The 17,030-nt window shown below is 37.6% G+C and overlaps 1 long non-coding RNA gene across 3 annotated transcripts in view; it reads left to right on the forward strand.

Annotated features, from left to right (window-relative positions):
• Positions 1-1,077: 1,077 nt before the first annotated feature.
• The window catches only part of LOC131525106 (uncharacterized), a 32,834-nt gene continuing 16,881 nt past the window's right edge, over positions 1,078-17,030 (forward strand). For 2 of the 3 annotated variants that reach the window (XR_009267147.1, XR_009267148.1), the window contains exon 1: positions 1,078-1,178. This is a non-coding gene — a long non-coding RNA (uncharacterized LOC131525106). Of the gene's footprint in view, positions 1,179-6,696; positions 6,903-17,030 lie in introns of all 3 variants that reach the window. The other variant, XR_009267149.1, reaches the window with a different exon arrangement.

Consider the following 17,030-nt stretch of genomic DNA (forward strand, 5'->3'; position numbering starts at 1 on the left):
CCAGTCATAAGGGTCAATTTTTCGAAAAAGCTGAAGAAATAAGCTTTCCATTGATGTATGGTTTGATAGAATAGGACAATATTTGGCTAAGATACAATATTTGAATATCTGGAATCTGAGGGCGCAAAAAAATCTAAATATTGAGAAAATTGCCTTTAAAGTTGTCCAAATGAAGTTCTTAGCAATGCATATTACTAATCAAAAATTAAGTTTTGATATATTTACGGTAGGAAATTTACAAAATATCTTCATGGAACATGATCTTTACTTAATATGTTAATGATTTTGGCATAAAAGAAAAATCGATCATTTTGACCCATACAATGTATTTTTGGCTATCGCTACAAATATACCCCAGCGACTTAAGACTGGTTTTGTGGTCCAGGGTCACATTTGTATGGGTATGGGTCAAAATTATAGATTTTTCTTTTATGCCAAAAATCATTATATATTAAGTAAAGATCATATTCCATGAGGATATTTTGTAAATTTACTACTCTAAATATATCAAAACGTCGTTTTTGATTAGTAATATGCATTTCTAAGAATTCATTTGGACAACTTTAAAGGCCATTTTCTCAATAATTTGATTTTTTTTGCACTCTCAGATTCCAGATTTTCAAATATTGTAATATATTTCAAATATTGGCCAAATATTGTCTGATCCTAACAACCCATACATCAATGGAAAGCTTATTTAATCAGCTTTCACATGATGTATAAATCTCAATTTCGAAAAATTGACACTTGAAACTGGTTTTGTGTTCCATATGTAGATTAAGCCAGAAGTGCCTATGTAAGCCAGACTTGGTCCACATTCTGTTGCTATCTGGGACAGATCTAATTATCCATATACCATTATCATTTGTTATCTAAATGCAAATTGAATTCATTTCAGGAATTAAAATTATATTTAAAAGATATTTCAAGATATTGGAATTCATTGTTACGCCAGTAGGAGGCGACAGGGGATTGTCTTTATGAATCATTGAACCGATTCGTTGGAACGCACAACACACTGATTCAAATAAAGAAACAAGTGACTGACATGAGTGATTCACTTAATCATTCACTTAACTGATTTGTTCAAAACACTGAATCATTCACCGTTACAATGTGTTGCTCAGAGACGCAATGACTTTAGCTGTTGTTTCCTGTGGAATGGCAGAGCAAAAATAGTAAGTAACTATCAGTATTGTGTCTAAAAATGTTACTCAGTATCATGTTTTGATAACTAGTTGTCATGTTATTTTTTAAAAAGCAATATCACGAGAAAGCATGCCTCGTGCCAGTCCTGCTGATATTCACAACAACGGTCTTTGTCTTAATTATCATTCAATACCAAAGTTCACAAGACGGTGAAAACAAAAGCTCACTTGAAACAAGTGTAGCCTACTTGCCAAAGTCATGGGCTATAAAATTAACGAGGACACGAAGTAAAAAAGCGCAAATTCCCGCCATACAGCTGTATAGTCTATTGAAAAACAAATTGTAATCAAATTATAATATACAAGGCTAAAATTCATGTGAAAGACAGTTTGTGTTTTATCTGTGGGTCTGAAGCGCTGATGAATATGGATGCTCTTTTGCTGTAATTTAATTTGTTGCAATTCATTGACGACATTCAGCACAATTCAAGCAACAGTTCATAAACACTCCAAAATTCAAATTCGACTTACCCTGGAGAACCTTATTATACACCAAAATGAACACTGACATACACAAAAGAAAAGCAACACACAAAGCTGTCATACTGCTGGGTAGAGAGAGGAGGCTGTGTGAAAAAGGGCCTATCAACAGCGCTCAACATTTTTGCAAGAAATAATATTTAGACAGTCCCAGAGGGAGCATGAGGTCAACGCATCAGAAGACAATGGCTGCCTATTTCATCCACGTCACTTCCCTATGCCTAGAATAACACGAGGACAACACTGGCCCACAATGAATGAGATTCGCATCAGAGCCTGTCCTCAAACCTGTCCACTATCCCAACAGGCCAACTCAAGCATGAACGTCCTAGGCTTTAAAGGGAGGCATTTTCTTATTCTTTTTCTCATCTCCTAGTAAACTCAAAACTGTACCCTCCCCTTTCTTTTTCCAGCTTCATAGAACATTTCATACACATTTTTAAAACTTGTAGAAGCGTCTATGTATTTAAAAATGTGTTTTCCTTAAAGGGATATTTCACCCAAAAATTTACTCAGCTGCAGACCATGCAAGATGTAGATGACATTTTTTCTTCAGCAGAATAGTAAAGAATATATTTATCTGAAACTGTGGTCCTTGGTGATTCATATATTGCAAGTCAGCTGCACGTGTTTGAGAATAAAAGAAGCGTATCAAAGAATGCAAAATGAATACACGTGGCTCCTGAAGATATGCTGAGGTCTTATAAAGCAAAACGATTGGTCTGTGAACGGACCTGAATATTATTTACAGCATGCTTTTTTTTTGTTCTTAAAAATGTGTAGCCGCTGACTTGCGTTATAGGAATCACCAAGGACCACGGTTCAAAAACCTAAAACTATATATATATATATATATATACAGGTGCTGGTCATATAATTAGAATATCATCAAAAAGTTGATTTATTTCACTAATTCCATTCAAAATGTGAAACTTGTATATTATATTCATTCATTACACACAGACTGATATATTTCAAATGTTTATTTCTTTTAATTTTGATGATTAGAGCTTACAGCTCATGAAAGTCAAAAATCAGTATCTCAAAATATTAGAATATTACTTAAGACCAATACAAAGAAAGGATTTTTAGAAATCTTGGCCAACTGAAAAGTATGAAAATGAAAAGTATGAGCATGTACAGCACTCAATACTTAGTTGGGGCTCCTTTTGCCTGAATTACTGCAGCAATGCGGCGTGGCATGGAGTCGATCAGTCTGTGGCACTGCTCAGGTGTTATGAGAGCCCAGGTTGCTCTGATAGTGGCCTTCAGCTCATCTGCATTGTTGGGTCTGGTGTCTCTCATCTTCCTCTTGACAATACCCCATAGATTCTCTATGGGGTTCAGGTCAGGCGAGTTTGCTGTCCAATCAAGCACAGTAACACTATGGTCATTGAACCAGCTTTTGGTACCTTTGGCAGTGTGGGCAGGTGCCAAGTCCTGCTGGAAAATGAAATCAGCATCTCCATAAAGCTTGTCAGCAGAAGGAAGCATGAAGTGCTCTAAAATTTCCTGGTAGATGGCTGCGTTGACTGTGGACATCAGAAAACACAGTGGACCAACACCAGCAGATGACATGGCAGCCCAAATCATCACTGACTGTGGAAACTTCACACTGGACTTCAAGCAACATGGATTCTGTGCCTCTCCACTCTTCCTTCAGACTCTGGGACCTTGATTTCCAAATGAAATGTAAAATGTACTTTCATCTGAAAAGAGGACTTTGGACCATTGAGCAACAGTCCAGTTCTTTTTCTCCACAGCCCAGGTAAGATGCTTCTGACGTTGTCTCTGGTTCAGAAGTGGCTTGGTAGCCCTTTTCCTGAAGACGTCTGAGCGTGGTGACTCTTGATGCACTGACTCCAGCTTCAGTTCTCTCCTTGTGAAGCTCTCCCAAGTGTTTGAATCGGCTTTGCTTGACTGTATTCTCAAGCTTGCGGTCATCCCTGTTGCTTGTGCACCTTTTCCTACCCAAATTCTTCGTTAGTCAGTGCTTCTTTCGGAAACACTTGGTTGGAGTGGCTGAGGGTGAGGCAGCTCAGCGGGTGGCGCAATATTTACCGATCAAATGCCATGAAAGTCCTGCTCTGACGGGACTGTTCAACTTCACTCAGCAAAGCACTTATACCATGTAATTATTTATGACTTCAAATAAGCACAACTTGCCGAACAAAGCTAAGACATTGAGAAAAACAAGATTTTATGGATCCCTATGGTCTATGGATAACAGTACAGTGTGTGTAAAAAATAACGATTGCCAGGACTGTCACATTAAATAAAAGAGAACATCAATCTTCATAACGTGTACCATGTGGGTCAATGACATGATACCCTTGTTAATTTGTCTGGATCTATTCATTTATAATAAGAATAAGAATAAGAATACCCATTTGTGACATGGAAAGAGAGTTTACTATAGTTTACTATGTTGTACAAATGAAATGTTTTAGGAATGCAGATTCATCAAACGAACAGCATGCACTTCCTTTGCCTGAAGTGACTCTGTTGTTGTTTACTTTCGGCACATGAGGGAAACAGAATTATAATGTGTCTCAGAAAGGACAGGGGATCTTAAATTGCCATTAATTTGCATTTGATTGCTGGTGTCTTCTGGGAAATTTAGAATATTAAGTTGAAGCAAGATGCATTCAAAACAACTATAAAACAAACAGAAAAAAATTAGTTACTAAAGACAGAAGTGCAAATTCTCTGAGGGAGGACAAGAAATGACAGTGGAAGAAAACAATGTTTTTTTTTTTTTTCTCCATTTCGTCTTTAAAAACTAAGTGGCCTTCGCTTATTGGGTTTTCTCCAAAAATATCTGTGGCATTCATTGCTGTGGGATATTTACACTCTAGCTGAATGACTTCTCTTAAAAGATACTGTTAATTGTTGTATCTTTTTTTAATGCAGTGACGATAAAACGGTGAAAAGGAAGAATAAAAAGAGTCAAAAGCTGCAAGCTGAAATACAAATTACAAGCTTTGATGTGTGAGCATGTTTATTATGTGATAAAGCAAGGATTGCAATGTAACTCTAAAGGCCATTGCACACTGAGGCCGAAATATTTGTCTGAAAGTTTTGCATGTTAAAAAATAAATACGACCTCACGTTGTCAATCACGTTTACACACTGCCTCCAAAACTTTCGTCCATCATAAAAAAATTCAGATCAGTTTCGATTTACTGCATTTTCGCATCCGTAGCATGCATTTTAATAGGAAAGGATAACGAATACGGAAAAACGCATGCGAAAATTTCGAACTCGGTGTGCAAAGGCCTTAAAACTGTCAAACTTAAATAGGAGCTGTGCCAATGACATTTAAGAAAGATATTTCAGTAATCTACTTCGAAACCCATATGTGAAGGTCAGGTAAATGTACTTTGCACCACAGGACTTTTAAGTGTTTTTTACACAACACCGTTTTAAACTAAAAACAGAAAACTTTTTATGGATTTTGACTGTTCATTTGGACTGTTCACATGGTTAGGACCATTCTAAGAGCCCAATGATGGAGGGGGGCCCCCCGAGGGTGAAACACGAGTTCTACCGAGGGGAACGCGTTCTTTACAGAGGGGGAACACCCCCGCCCTTAGGTATTTATGCACATGTGCACTCTTCAAAAATGGCGCTTATCGCACAAAAATATATAGATTGAAATGCATTTATATTTAGAAAGAATGGGATATACAGATTGTACTGCATGTTAGCTTGCTTATTGTGCCCAAGAGCATATTTATTTAAGCCCATGTCTTACTAACAAGAAACTATGCTTCTAACTACAAGTCAAGAACTGTAGTTCCAATCCACATAAGTTTGCGACGCTGTTTGCAAATGTTCGTTTTAACTATGGTTTCAGGAAACATCGAATCGTTGAACCATGTTGGTAACGACGGAACTTACGACCATAGTTGGCACCAAAGATCGGGAGGTGCAAGATTCGATCTGTAAACGCCTCACATTACAAGATAATGCACGCCGAACATCAGAACCGACCGAGGTTCTCAACAAGATTTTATCTCCAGTTGTCGGGAAGGGAAATCAGGGAAAAATCGACCTAAAACTCCTTTTGCGTTAGCACGGCTTTACACATCAGTGGCCGGAAAACAAACTTTTGAAAATGGGTTTTCAGAGTGTTATCGTTGTCATCTAAACTGCAAAAATGCAAATTCCTGAAAACTGTGACTTCATGTGCATGTTTATTATGTTTTCAGTCTATAGGTATGTGCACAGGCGCATAGTGTTTCTTTACAAAGTAACATCACCAACTACTGGCCTGGCATCTATAAAATAGCATTTTTAGTCGTTTTCGATGATCCATGTGAACGGAGATTATTTTAACAATGTTGTTGTCTGTATTGAATACTTTTCAAAAACACAAAAGAAAAACATTTCTGTTTTTAGTAAATTGTCGTGTAAACATTAGGTCATCGTTGTTTGGTATAAAAATTGTACTTCGGTATAGCACTAATTGGAATGCGCAAGACACCCTTTGTTTTCCTGCTAATGACATGATAAAAACCATTGATGGGATTTAGGGTCAGTGCACAAATGTAGGGCCTGTGTAGGGCCATGCTCTCCATCGCCAACCGGGGTCTTATCAGCCCTCTTTCTCTTGTCCTGAATGCACTTTCTGTGCCCTCTGCAGGTATTACTTTACCTGCGTCCATGTTCAAGCCCACATACTATGCACTATAAAGGAGTTTATGTCTCAGCGGAGAGAAGAGGAGTCAGGGGTGGAAAAAAAGGGAAGAGGAGGTTTGTAGTGATAACACAGGAGCCGTGCAGTCTGTAGGCTGCCGTTCTAGTTTTTCTCCACAAACAAAGAGATGAGTGTTAGATTTCCCAGTCACTCTCACTCTTATTGTCAAAGTGAGAAAGCTGACCAGACCAGCAGACATGATACGTTGTTCTCAGCCTTGAAAACAACAGACCACCTTGTGTGGACTTCTACTGTAGGCCAAGGCAGCAAGACCTCGTTTTTTTCTAACCCTTTTCTATCTTTCAGACTTTTTTATCGCCCTGAAAAGAGTGTCAAGATTTGCACAACCCCTCGGAAGCCTGGCATGAGATTAAGCTCTTGACAACCTTGAGATAGCTCTCCCTTCACCAGCATTCCCAGGAGAGAGCCATTGTCAGAGCCATGGTACCATTGTTGCTTTTGAGTCTTGAATAGGCAGCCTGGGCCGTCTGAAAAAGACAAGTGCACATCAGGTATTAGATTAACACCCAAACACACAGCATGTGTCTCTAGAAGCTTGTAATTATGGTTGTTAAATGAATATTCCGGGTTCAGTACAAGCTAAACTCAATTGACAGCATTTCTGACAGTGTTGATGAACACAAAAATCAATTTCCACTTGTTTCTCTTTTTCACTAAAAATGCAAAAATATGGGTTACAGTAGCTGCATTTCACATTTTGAGACATTGCATTAAAAAATGCTGGATGCGCATAAAATCTTATAATCCACATAAAAAAAAACTCTTAATTGAGGCAGATAATTTTTAATTTTGTGTAAAATGTACATAAACTAAAACACATTTAACAAATAAATTCCTGGATGCGCAACTAAAAACGTGACTTTGCCTCAACAGATAATGTGATTGGACACTGGACTAACCAGCGGACCAATCACATTGCACACCTTCTAAAATATTGTTTTAGTCTATCTGAAATGCCTGAGCAAAAATCTGTCATCAGGATGATTTGGTATAATTGCCTCTCAGAACTGTCTCACACGATTACGCTCTCAAACATTCGCCCTCCGAACACAAGATAACATGACACCATTTGTTATTGCATTTCATCTGTGCAAGTAATTATTATGTAGGGAAAAAGAGTCACAGACATCCCTGGCTGCAGTAACTATTTAAGATTATATTACTGATACTTTGTGCAAGTTTCATAGGAAGTGAAGATTTTGTTCTCTTGAAGAGGGCTAATCTGTAAATGTTAAAATGCTCACTTTTTCAAAAAGTAAAACAATAATTAAAGCTGCAATCCGTAACTTTTTTTGGTTAAAAATGATCCAAAATCAATATTTGAGCAAGTACATAACCAGCCAGTGTTCAAAACTATCACCTTACTTTAGCCCGATTCACAACGGTTAGCTTATAATAATGTTTTCTAACTTGAGTGGTATGGGTAGGTTTTCGCGGGAAATTAATGTATGTATCATTATTATAATTATGTCAATGTATCATTTTGATGGCGCATTGTGATCCAGAAAGGATTATGTGTTTATGAAACACATGTGAATGAAATTAAATTATATTCCAGTTTTAAATGTGCTTCTGATTACAGATAGCCTGGGATTACACAAGATTTGTATTTTAAAGGGTTAGTTCACCCCAAAATGAAAATTCTGTCATAATTACTCACCCTCATGTCGTTCCAGACCCCTAAACTAAAGCGCCTGAAAAATCTACATCATAACAGGAGTTCCGACCTTTGTCACAGAAAGTCTTTTTATTTGCCTTTTTCTCTATCACGCTTTAGAAATAATAAGAAATTATATATCAGTTGAAAACTTAAAATCTCAAAATTCATCCTTTGAAACCCATTTTAAAATCAGACATTGCATTACCATGGAAATGGTACATCAAAATCATGTTACAAAATGTTTTCATTCATTTAAGTTTGGATAGTGCACTTTAATGTCTATGTTCAAAACTGTGAGTGACAGTTAAGGGGTTTTTAAAGAAAAGGGAGCATAAATCGCTTTTTGGGTTAAAAGAATTTCTTAATATGAAATTCAAATGGCATGACAATTAGATTAGACTGTACAGAAACTGAAATCTACACACTAATACACACTATACTCGTTGTCACGCAATGCTGGTGATATTGTTAACATTAATAATTTGAGAATAAAGTATAACAGTAATAATAATTTGCACGGTTTGATGTGATGAGCTAACCGATCTTTAGATTAAATCACCATTGGTAGCTAGGGTTGTGAAGGTGAGGAAATTTTCCCACGGGTTAATCGATGTGTGACGACACCGGTAATACCGGTATCACCGTGGTGGGTGTCGTTTGAGTTTTCCCTCTTTTCCATGATTTCCTTCGGTTTTAAATAGTCTGTAAGCGCCGTGCGCATTTTACTTTCACTATCAGATTAGCGGCAATTCGGCGTCAAGCAGTTGTTTGCTTTTAGTTAATTTGAGTTTTCCTTCACTTTCCTTTGCTTAAATAGCTTATAAAAGCACCGTGCGCATTTTACTTTCACTTTTAAATTAGCGGCAATTCAGCATCAATTGCTTGAATTCAATTCAAGCAACAACAAAGAACATAGAACTTTTATTAACAAAACGAATAAAAATACACCATGCTATATGCCTAATATAAAATAATAAATAACTTGCACAAAGTTTAAATAGGTATACAAAATTAAGAATCAGTAAAGAATGAGGAACAAATAATTATGAAACGTACAATGTTTATTAGCAAAACGAATAAGAAAGTTTAGAGGCACTGATGGCATACACCTTGATGTAAAGTAATGGGGAAAAAATACACAGTTTAAATAAAACAGAAATCAGCAAATACTGTGGAACCAAATAAATGATAAACGAATGTTTAAAAAAAATTCCATTATCACTTAGATTAATGGCAGGAGTCAACAGGCTTTTCAAAATCCAAAATATTTTTAAAAAGGGCACTTTTACATTTTGAAACTTGTCCGCCATCGTCTTGTCTGTCTCTCCTCACTCTTCTTGTCAGTCAGCTGGACTCCTCACGTGATAAATTAAATCTGATCTGTGATGCGTGACTGTTGTTCGTTCGGTGCTGTAACCGGTCGAACGAGACATGAGACGTGCGAATCCATTTGCAGGCTTTTATTAGACAGAGACGTGGTTATAACAGGAATGGTTCAAACAGAGGCAAACAGGTATAACACAGGCAAGACCAAGATTAAATCCTGAGGAAAATGTGGGTCTACGATCGGCGAACAATATCCAGAGGGCTTGAGAAGAGAGGTAGTCCAATACCATGAGCAATAGTCCAGGCGAGGTACAAACGGAGTCCGAACAGCAAGACAAGGGTTAATCCAAGAAACACAGGCAAAACGAAAAGACTAGACGAACTAGAACTGGAGACTAGACTCAGTAAAGCAGCTATCACTCGGTGAGAGATAAACGCAGAACAATACTGGAGACTAAACAGAAACACGGAAAGGCTCGGTAAGGCAGCTAACACTAGGAGAGTGATAAACTCTAGAACAATACTCGGCGACTAGAGCAGGATCTGAGTGTGTGTAATTGGTGACAACTGTGTGATCAGTGCAATGGATGATGGGAAATGCAGTCCAGTGTGACGTGCAACAGTCTATGTGGTGCGAGAGTCAATATGATGGAAGGGCGACCTCCGATGGCGAGTGGACGGAAGACCATGAACCGGATTCGTGACCGGTGCCGCGTTCAGTTTTAATTTTAGGGTCCTCTAACTGAACTAAATTATTTTTATTACTATAAAAAATTAATTCTAAACGACGGTGCTGCGGTGGGCAAGTGATGTAACCGGTGTTGCGGCTTAACACTTATCACCGCCAACACCGTCTATCGCAGCAAGCCTATTGGTAGCGCGATTTATGTAGGCCCAATTGACACTTAATTTCTAGTGATTATCGCCGATTTGATTGCACAGATACTATTTAAACTAAACTGAGCTAGACAATGACATCTCTGAATTCAATAATGAAATTCCTTTAACTGAAAATTGAGTGTTTAATCTTATTATACATTACTGACACTCTATCCTCCAATTTGATACTGTTAAGTGCTTTGACACAATCTGTATTGTTAAAAGCGCTATATAAATAAAGGTGACTTGACTTGACATTTCAGTTTAATTTAAGTTAATTTAAAAATTCAAGCGATTAAAAAGCATTTGGGTGCAAAAGACAACTCCTTTCAGTACTTGCGCCCTTTGTTCAGTTCTGTGTGAACAGCGTGCAAGTATTGAAAGGAGTTGTCTTTTGCGCCCAAATGCTTTTTAATCGCTTGAATTTTTAAATGAACAAGGCTTAAAAACGCATGCAAATGATACAATTTCGTGACGACGCTGTAGTGGCCTGATCGGGCAAGTGACAAATCCGTCTACTGTCCCGAGCGTCCTTCACGCTGGCCCCGGGCCATCAGCCCTGCCGTCATTTTAATTTTCATATTTTAATTCTAACATATTTAATTGCTTGTATTTTTAATAATGAAACTGCAGGATGAGCATATAGACCAGGGGTGGCGAATGTCGGTCCTGGAGAGCCGCAGCCCTGCAGAGTTTTGCTTCAACCCTAATCAAACACACCTGAACAAGCTAATCGAGGTCTGAACGGTTACTAGGAAGCTACAGGCAGGTGAGTTTTAATCAGGGTTGGAGCTAAACTCTTCAGGGCTGCAGCTCTCCAGGACCGGAGTCCGCCACCCTTGATATAGGCTTATGCAATTATTTATTTGTGAAGAGAACAGATGAGCAGAGTGCATCACTTTTCATGTTCAACACACACCCCGCGGTGACAGTGGAGGCCACTAAAAACAACAAAATATGTTAGGGCTGGGAATAAATTAAAAAACGATTTCTCAATTTTAATAGATTCTAATTTTTATGAACCAATATTGATTCTTAAAGGGGTCATATGACATAAAAAGAACATTATTTGGTGTATTTGGTGTAATGCAATGTGTTTATGCGATTTAAAGGTGCTGTATGTAGGATTTTGACTCTACTAAAGCATAAAAATATCATAGCATGTTTCTTAAATATCTGCAAACATATTAAGTTAACATACTTGTTCATCTGAAAAACAATTCTACAGTCAGTTATTCTCCTTTGAAAATGTGCATTCCGGCCCGGAATTAGGGGTCGACCGATATGTGTTTTTCAGGGCCGATACCGATTATTACAGACCAAGTGGACCGATAACCGATATATTATGTCTGATGTAAAAATGAATATTAATGTCAAAATTAAGAATAACAAGGGCTCTGACAAAAACTGCCTTCCCTGGTGTTGATTGCACTTCTTACTCTTGTCATCCTCCATGCATCCATCTACAATAAGGGTAATATAAAGAGAGAGTTAAAAGTGGGGCCACTGTATGCTTCATGATTAAGCCTATGAATACTGTACTACAGCTAAACAGCTTGGGGAAATGTAAGTATTTGGCTTCAATAATTTACATGTTAGAAATGTATGTGTAATAGCATAACCTCTCATAATTATAATATAATAAGTGTAAATAATTTAATTGTCTTCATAGCTCCATTGTAGAAGTTGTGAAGAAGACTGTAACTATTTTAATTAAACTATAACACTAATAGCCTGTTATAGGCACGCTTGGTTCAATAGCCTATTGAAATGTCAAAATTTATGTCGTCCTAATTTTGGCCTTTGTGACAGTCTCTTAATCTTAGCCTATATGACAGTAATTTCGATTAGTTTTAATTTACAGTGCAGTGCAAATGAATCCATAAAACATTAATTTCAGTTATCTTTTAATCAAATGAGAGTTAAACTCAATTTTGTGGCAAACAAATCTGTTTACCATTAAAATTAAAACATGGAAGAAATAGCGTATTGTGTGATTATTCTTTTAAACAAAAGTTGTTGTAGTAGTAGTAGTAGTAGTAGTAGTAGTAGATAAACCGAACTTTTATTTTGACGGGTTGCCATGAGGACCTCTTATGTGATATGACGATCGTTTTACTCAAATGAAACGGTCAAATGCTCATGAAGTAACTCTCAGAGCAGTTCTGGGGATGTTGTTCATGTATTTATGTCCTCATTTAGTGAGAAGGCAGATGCTGAAAACACCGCGAGCGTCGCGCACTTCAGTGTGTGTGTGTATAATCAAAACCGCGCGTCTGTGCCATTCACATATACAGAGAATTCATATTTAAATAAGTCTTTTTGCAGCTTAGTATTTACAGATACTAGTCCATAGCGCGAGTCAATTTAACTGACCTACTTTTGATTAATTCATCCAAACTTTGACGAACTCCGTGCGCAGTAAATTCCCTTTATATGACTGGCTTCCGCGATTACGTCTGCGTTTTCCCATCGCGGAAACCATAAATAGATAATATTGAGGTGTTTTGCAACCTCAGTGTAGTGGATTGTGATTTATTGCAACTTGAGCAAGGTCTGCTGCTGCCTTTGAGAGACAACTGATGCGTGATAATCACTGAAACTGTAGCAAGCGCTTTCAGTGTGAGAGTGCCTTAGTCTTCCGGTCTGAATCGTGACTCCCAACAAATCAGATGCGCGGTGGGCGGAGACTGCTCTAGGCCACAGAGTGGTGAGTTCTGACAGGCTGCATCAGAGCCAAATACCGCGTTTCAAAATTAAATAATTTTATCGGCACATCGGTTTTGAAAACGACCGATACCGATAATCATAAAAATTAGTAATATCGGCGCCGATAATCGGTCGACCCCTACCCGGAATGTCTGTGTTTGTTATGGTTTGTGATACAACTGCCAGTTTACCCAACTGCCAGTTTACCCAATTGTATTTCGGCACCCCGGGTTGCCAGTTGGCGGAAAACACAGCGTATTTAATTTCATTCATTGGCACGTTCCTGTTGGTGTCGTTAATCTGGCAACCTGCGTGTGCGTCAAGTCTGAGGAGGAGGGGCCGGGTGAAAAAAACAGTCTCCAATATTTTGAATTTGGACTGCAATACCTAGTTCAACCACTGGGTGTCAATCCTACATACAGCACCTTTAAGGTTCAAAAAACACATTATTTTCCACATATTGTACATTATTGTTGCTCCTCTAAGCCCCGCCTTTCTGAAACGCGCCGATTTTTACAAAGCTCATCGTTCTGAGAAGCAAGGCGTGCTCTGATTAGCCAGCTATCCAGTGCATGGTGATTGGCCGAATACCTCAAGCTTACAACGAGGCAAACGAGGCATTTGTTGCATCCAGTGGGGACATAATTACTGATTATAATGCCTCATACGGTCTTTTTACGCATCGCGTTGCATCGCGCCGTGTAAACATTACCATGTCTGCATTTGTGATTGGAGAAACGACAAACAACAAGCACTAACGTTACTCTACACTGCTCAAAACTTGTGTTTGAATAGTCCGTGGCAAATAATATGAAACCGTACTTACAGGCTGTGAGTCAGACCTTGCAATGTTGGAATTGCCCCACTTTATAGAAACAGCCTTTGAGCACAGCTGGTAGGCTACTCGCAGGTTCAGGAAATAGTCCCCCGTAAAATGTGATGCACACACTCGAATATTTGGGTTCAACTGTTCTGGAACAGTGTTGTAAATACAACTTACCCACTGATTTCTAGTTGTGTCCTCTTTTGGAAGCCCAACAAAAGTATTTTCGCTTTCACAAAGAAACACCGCGTGTCCAGGACATGGCGCCGGCGGCAGCAACAATACTACAGCGAGAATAAAAGTCCCACCCTCTTTCTTTGCAAACATTTGGGTGATGTTTTGCAAATCTCCCCACACCGTGACGTAGACATGTGGGGGCATGTTTAAATGAGCTGTTTTAGGCGGTGTGGTCGAGTCTTAACTTTTATAAAGAATATCTCTTTGGTTTTGAGACTTTAGTCTTTGCAACTTCAGGGATCTTATCTATGCACAAACAGCTTGTAACACTCCAAAGAGAAAGGAAAACTTGAAATTGCATCATATGATCCTTTTAAATGCCAATCGATTCTGTTTTCAGTTGATGAATGAACAATACATATAGTGCACCTCCCATCCAATAAATCGCAATGAGCTAAGCTTTGTGCGTTGTCTTTGTACGTAAGTCTCAGATTTGAAATTCTGTCCATTTTATTAGGAAATTCAAGCAATAGGCTAAATACCTTTTTGACGCTCTTTAATGTGGTGTGATAGATTGATGTAGACACCTCAGATCAAGCGAAGCATCCACGCACGTGAACTGATCATCTCTTTTGCTTTACTAGTGGGTACTCGCCTGTGCGTAATCAAAGGCATAGCAAAAGACTTTTGACAGTTTTATTTGTGTTCTGCCACACTGGAGCGAACTCGCCACCAACTGGACAGGGGTGGGAATTACAGTTATAAATTACAATAGATCACCCTCAGTGTAATCTGTCAAAATGACTGACAGCCTTTCTTTTTCCATTATTGCTAAAAAATTCCGTAAATGATGGAAAATTTGCGGTTAACGTGACCTCTGCGCGTGACGCTTGTGGTGTTTTCAGCCTCTGCTGCTTCAATACAGGGGTACAAGAACACATGATCATGATCTCTAGAATTGTGCTGAGAGTCACTTCATGAGCTTTTTACCATTTCTTTTCAGAAAAACTATCATCATATCATATATACAAACAGAAACCTAAAGGTCTTCATTGCAATCCGTCAAAATAAAAGTTTGGTTTAACTTGAAGAAACCGTGACAGAAATATTACTTAATGTAAGGATAGTACTACTACTACTACTACTACTACTACTACTACTACTACTAATAATAATAAAATTACTATAAAAATTTTGTTTTTAAATTAATATTTACCAGAAAAAAAAGTACTTAGCAGAATTTATTTAGAAGAAAAATGTAAATACACAACACAGTATTTCTGGGGAAAGGAAATAAATAAAATTATAATAAATTATTTTATAAAAATCAATTAATTATAGATGCTTTTGATTATTAATATTTAATAAAAACCATTCAAATGGAATCCAGAAAATTAATGGAAAACAGAATTTGGTTAAAAGATATTTATAATAATTTGAGAAAAAATAAAACATTTCATGGGACCTTAAAAATGTAATATTTGTTAAACTTTTAATAAATTGCTGTTTATTATGGTAAGTTTCATGATTTTAATTAATTAGACATGCTTTTTGATAAATATTTAATTTAACCATTAAAACGGAGTCTAGAAAAATTAAAAGAAGAAAAAAAAAATCCAGAAAAAATTAAATGGAAAAAAACAGAAGAAGAAAATTTTTACGGATTTCATAGGGCCCTAAAAATTTTAGAAACCTTTTGTTAAAAATATTTGTGCTTATATCTGTTGTTTAACAGTGCTCAGAAAACCATCATAATTCATGTTTAAATCTGTCCTTCAGCCCGTTTTTCAAAAAGCGCTTTTTTTTACATATGTGTGCAACAGACTACCAGTTTTCACAACTCTTGAACAGGGAACTTAGCCAATATTGAATTTAACATAAGCCAGTCACCATTGAGACCCTCTGTAAATATGAATGGGAGGGCGCTGGCCTAATTCAAGGCCACCATGTCCATTCAGGGGTTTAAAATGTGTCATACTGTCCAAAAGATGGTATATGCAGAGTCCAAGTTTTAGAAGGCATGTAAAACACATCCCCTTTCTTCATTTTGACAGACGAGGTGTTAAATAAACACTTCAGCCCTTATAACATATACAAACACCCTTCCAAACACATTTATTCCTGGAGGATTGACAATGCTTAACACCCACACAGATTCTGTAGATCCAGTCCCCTCCTCTCAGCCTTTATTCTCCTGTCGGGGGTATTATGAGTTCTCCAAGCTCATGTCCTTGAAGGACAGGAATGCATGTGATGTTTATACCTCACAAAGTCTACTGATGATATTCATTGTCAATCTTAGATGGCAAGCAGCTTGTTTCTAAACAGAAAGTCAGTTAATAATTATACATCATAAATTAAATAGATTAATATATACAAATTCTTATCATTTGTGTTTGTGTGGAAGCCGTACCAGCACAAGGAAGTGAACTTGAAATCTGCTGTTTGTTTTGGTTCATCATCCCTTTTTTATGGTTCCTGATGAATGTTACCAGAGGATGTAGAGTTATCAACACAAGTAGACCCAACAAAGATGTGAATGCCTTTTATGGCACTATAAAGGCACACATGCATGTGTGACGCATTAGATAACAGTCACCAGCAATATTACACATGCACTATTTCAAAGCATGTATTGTTTGTGTATATAGGCGGATAATTAAAGACTCATGTAAACACCCTCAAGCCTCAGACGTCAAGATGTCCAATCTAAAAGAACGTCTCTGTAAAGTTTGCAAGACTAATTCAAAAGAGAACTGACCTTGACCTATATTTCGTACTGGATCTTCAAAGGCAGAAGTCATATTTGTCACTTGTCACAGGCGGCAGTGGAAAAGGATACGATTGGTTAGCATGTGATCTCTGGTCATCTTTTTGTGCGTTTCTATGCTGAGAGATTTATTTCACATGATGATTAGTGATAAATCAGCTGTGTGTTCTGTTGCTGTGCTCTAAATGGCATGAAGGGTTTATGGGGAAGAGATTATGTCCTCCTCTGAGAAAGGCTCTTTTTCACAGGACCTGTGGGGGTTTTATTTGCTGAGT

Source organism: Onychostoma macrolepis, chromosome 02 (genome assembly GCF_012432095.1).
Source record: "Onychostoma macrolepis isolate SWU-2019 chromosome 02, ASM1243209v1, whole genome shotgun sequence".
NCBI classification, from domain to species: domain Eukaryota; kingdom Metazoa; phylum Chordata; class Actinopteri; order Cypriniformes; family Cyprinidae; genus Onychostoma; species Onychostoma macrolepis.